Raw genomic sequence first — 5327 nt, forward strand, 5'->3', positions numbered from 1 at the left:
ATTGATGGAGGTCTGGTCTACACTGTCAAGCGTCTGCTGAAGGTCAGAAAACGAGGAAGGGGTCTGCAGTTTTTAGTGGACTGGGAGGGTTATGGACCGGAAGAGCGGGAATGGATCCCGTCTAGCTTCATCGTGGACCAGAACCTGATAAAGGATTTTTACAAAAGCCATCCTGAACTCGCTGGGCCGTCCGGAGCCGTCCGTAAAGGAGGGGGTACTGTGGTGTCTAGACAGTTGTGTTAAGTTAATTTATTTAGTTCAGTCCTTTTGTCTTTTGCCTTGTCTTGTGATTTCCTGTTTTATTTTGGAGTAACCTTTCCCTCTCGTTTCAGAGCATTCCTGCCCTGGTGTGTTTTTCCCACCAGTGTGATTGTCAGCCCCTCCCTTAATTGTTGCCACCTGTGTCCCCTTACCTAGTGTGTATATATAGTCTGCGTCTCCCTTTGTCTTGTGTCAGTTCGTCTTGTCTCGTCAAGCCTGCCAGTCATCCCTTGATCGTGTGAAGTATATTTTTGATAGTCATGTAGATGTTTTTTGGTTTAGAGTTTTTGATCCTCCAAGTGAGCGTTTTGTGTTTGACCTTAATTAAAAGACCTTGTTAATTCTGATCTGTTTCTGGTGTTGTGCATTTGGGTCCTGAGCCTCGTGACATTCTTAACAGAAACTTGGGGGTATCTATCTAGAGATAAATATTAAGCCTGACAAAGTACTTAACGTCTAATATATTGCTTTCCTGCAATGTTAACTATGTTGAAGCACTTATTTGAACTGATATTATACATATGGATTATACTCTTACTGTATGTATGTAGATAGAATAAGAAATGTGCAGAATATGACAGTTTAATGGTGGAGGTACACACATATTGATAGATGTCTTGTAATGCACTGTTGAGGAACCTGTGACCCAAGTGTTTCATTCATTGCATAACTACACCGTAGTTGTGTATGATATGTCAATACAACTTTGAAAATCTTGAAAGGGATGTGCAAAATAGCCATAATATACAGTCTTTAATTAACTATTAGTAGAGAATAACGAGTAATGAATATACTTTATTACTCGTTTCCATTCATGTCAATTGCAGATACATGTTTAGTCTTCTCAAGCACCAACTATCAAATATCTCTCCTGATTGTTGGCACTTGACAATCACCTTACCTGAATTTTACTCAGGTGTAACTAAAGTCTGATTTAAGGGTTGTTTATATTTCACATCATTAATCAGAATCTGCAAAGTAACTCAAATAAATGCAGTGGAGTAAAAATACCATGTTAACCTCTGAATTGTCGTGGGGTAGAATTACAAAGTAACAATGAACTGTCATGTGGGTATATATTAATGCTGCGCATTATGGACACAAGCGATTTTCACCCATTTATTAATTATACAATATACTAATACATATATTAATATACATTTGATAACACCAATGTGTTTAATACTGGCAACTTCTAATTGTGGGAAAAACGAAAACGTTCAGTAGAGACGTCCCATAGAACATTTTGCGAAACACAATAGCCAGCATGTGTAGTTCTGGGGGGGTGTTCGATTCCAGTTTTGGATAGTCTGGCATGGTTTCGTTCCATTTCAAACAGCTGTTTGACGCTCGGTGTAACCTTACGGTACGTCCACACAGCAGCTTCAGAAGAAACTTCCACCGCTTCCAACGCTTCTCTGCCCATTGACTTTGAATGGGGATGACGTCACTTTGCCTCGCTTTTCGCCGAACTGCATTGTGGGGGAGCGAAGCGAAGATTTCCAGGATGTCCAGGATTTCAAAGTTGAGCAATGTTCAACTTTTGAAGCTGAGCTGGAAGCGCTAGCCAATCAAACCGCGTGTAAGCAGGGAGAACCAGACCGCAGTTAATTTCCTCATATTCCAAACGAGAAATTACGGTAGCAAATCACCCGGTTCTTTACGACCAGAACTATTAACGGGATACAAACCGAAGGAACCAGGCATGGAGGGAGGTGGCAGAGACAGGGGGTGAAACTGGTAGGTTTTCGCCTGTTTGGAGAGTTTATATATATATATATATTGCTCGCATAAAGCATAAACCCCGGGTGTTTTGCTTTGTATGTCGGGGGCGGGAGATTCATGTGATTGGTTGTTGGTCGCATTGCTCGCAAAGAATCCCCAAGCTGTCAGACGCGCCCAGCTCCAAGATTTTCAAGATTTTTGAAAAGCTGCTGTGTGGACGTACCATTACGGGGACTGTAGTCCTAAATGATAGCTGGGGATTATGGGTAGTGTAGTGTCTTCGGCCATCCTAAACTCAGAAATGTTGACAATCGCAATGATGCTCGAAATGTCCCTTATAGGCCTACGTCTGTTTCCGGTTATTTTTATTTTGAAATTCAGTTCCTGATGGACGCCAAAAAAGCCCGAGATTATGGAATTAAACCAATAAATAAAAGCAAGGATAATTGTGTGTTATTGGTGAGTAAATAACAGTGTGTTATTTTGAAAAGAATAACGAATTAGAAGGAAAAAAATATTTAAAAATACAGATTTCCGTATTCTGAGGCTCTGAGACCCATTTATTTTCCTCACAGACGGCAACAAAAGTCAGAAATTATACGATTTAAAATAAAAGCAATAATTGTGGCTTGATATTGAGTAAGAACATGTTTTTATGAACCACACAGCTTCCGGTCTCCCACGACCCAACCGGAGAAAAAGACGTGCTGCAGGCAGTAGAAATACATTGCTTTTAAAATCGTGCTGTGCAACACGAAAAAAAGGGGCAAATCGTGTTGGTGAACACGAATCAATAGATTAAAAATCGTGTTGGTGAACACGAAATGCCGTGAGACTGGGTTGGACTATCCTGGCCAAAATTACAGGGGGCGCTTCAAAATCCGGCAGCTCTAGCACCTACACTGCCGGATATGGAAGCCCCTCTTTAGTTTTTGACTTGCTGGGCCCAGAGTGAAATGCTTTTGTGAGCATAAACTAGAGGGGAACATGCAACACCAGTGTGATTTTGGTGATCTAAAATAAGGAACATTAATAGTGTGATATAGGCACAGATATAAGATCAATAATACACTTTATTTTAGGGCACCTTTCAAAGCATTCAATGTCACCTTAAAATACAATAAAAAATAAAATATGAGTGTTGAGTAGGAAACCACAGAGGAACATTACATTAAAAGGAGCAATTAAAGCGAGTGAAGCCAGTTTGAACACATTATCTTTTAGGCTTGCTTGAAAATAACACAGTGTCTGATATGTTATTTCTGTCATATAATTGCTTACTATTCGTGGTTATCAGACACTTAAACAACAGAGAAGGTTTTAAGAAATAGGACTATACAGACAATGACATATTATCCTGTCATTGTCTGTTCTGTAGGAAGGAGGAACATAGCAGAGTGGGACTGCACTCAAAAACGGAAGTTTGTTCCAATACGAAGATTGTGACAGATCTGAAAAGTGTCCTTAAAACGAGCCTCCTCGCAATTGTATTTACATTATTTATTCAGCCGTTTGCTGTTTAATCTGATGGGAAATATATCATTCAAAAGAGAGAGAAAAGCTTATTAAACTAGACGAATGCTCAATACAGGCGATGACGTCACGTTTGCGCGTCCCCGCGAACAGGGCTTCAATCTTCGGCAAGGCTTCAATCTACGGCACAACACCGGTCAAAGGTCTTCTTTGTTATTTGTTGAGCTTTAAAACAAATGAATAACGACTCTATATAATATAATAATAAAAATACATGGAGCCTCTCTTTTTCCTCCCTCTCTTCGGACAGCGTCAGTGTTTCATGCAGCAGCTGATCCAGTAATGAGTGACCCGGCCGACAGTAGTTCTATACAAATATTTATAACTAGTTTAGGGCGTTTGAGAGGTAATTAAAATAGCTAAGGGTGATGATCTGACTTGAAGTGTGTGTTTTGCTGCAGCGGGAGGAGCTGCAGGTGAGCAGAGCTGCGTGTCTCCGTCCTGTCAGATTACACTTCACTCGCGTTTAGGTCCATATCGAGAGAAAGATAAATAATCTGAATTCAGTGTGCAGTTTACTTTGACGCGGGGTGAGCGAGATGGGTCTGGCTGCAGACCGCAGCAAGGAGACGGATCGTATAGGGGCGGATCGTATAGGGGCGGATCGTATAGGGGCGGATCCTAACTTTTTGTATCCAATAGAATAATGACACTCAGCAGAAACACATACTGTAGGTGGCAGTAATGCAACTTAAGGGATTCCAGCTGCTTTTATAAATCCTCGCAGAAGAAGTCATTGTTCTAGTGATGGGAATTCCGGCTCTTCTTGCTGATCATTTGGCTCACCAAGAAGAGCCGGCTCCCAAAGGGCTCTTCAGTTTACCACTTATTATACCTTTTAATTAAATCAAATGTAGCCCTGTTTTGACTAATGATTTATATGTGTACACATATATCACTTAAATTATTCAATACATCCTTTGTACTGAAGTATTCAAAAGTAAAAATTACATGTTTAATATAAATTATTTGCAGTGGCCAATTGTTTTCATTGCATTTACAGACCTGTGTAACTCTCTGATACCACCCAATGAATGCATCGACTTGCTTGTAGAACCACGCTACACAAAACAGATAGCAACACCTATAAAAACTATTTTAAAAAAGGGGCTACTGTATCGACCTATATAAAGTATATAAATATAGTTTTTCTCCCTGCAGGAGAGGGGAGCGTGCTTTGAGATCAGCTGCTAGGCTGCAGCGGGGAGAAGAGGGGGACAAAAAGAGATCTCCGTCCTCCGTGTTTTTTTCAAAGTAAGAAGAGAAGTAATGGGGCAGAAACCCTCCTTTTTACGCAGCGGTCCAGACATAGACATCAAACGGCGACACATATTCAGTTGCCAGTTACTTTTGGCCAGTGGCGAGCCGTGACTTTTATACCTAGGCCCTCTGACCCCCGCTTCCCTCGAAAAAAAAGAAGAGATATTACGTCTCAGCGTATACTTCAGCGGAATATCAAAACAGTGGTCCGGGGTGCAAAACGCATCAATGACAGCGACCCTCTACCACACAGAACAACACCATTTATATAAACACCTCATGACAGGGCACCCACAGCCAAGTAACAATTACAAATGAATTCAGTCGGCACGGCGGCCCACATTGAAAATGACTTAGACCTACCTTTGATGATCAAATCACTTAAACACAAAGTCCATCCTTTTGTCCTTTTGGATGAAGCACTTGCGGGTCATTCAGCTGATCGTTTGCCACTCCAGTTTATCATTGTAACTCAATCTTGAAAATGACTCGGTTAATAATTTTGCAAACGATGTCATCACTATCACTGAAGTGAGCCATCATGAACG

The sequence above is a fragment of the Pseudochaenichthys georgianus genome, chromosome 15 (assembly GCF_902827115.2).
Source record: "Pseudochaenichthys georgianus chromosome 15, fPseGeo1.2, whole genome shotgun sequence".
NCBI lineage: Eukaryota > Metazoa > Chordata > Actinopteri > Perciformes > Channichthyidae > Pseudochaenichthys > Pseudochaenichthys georgianus.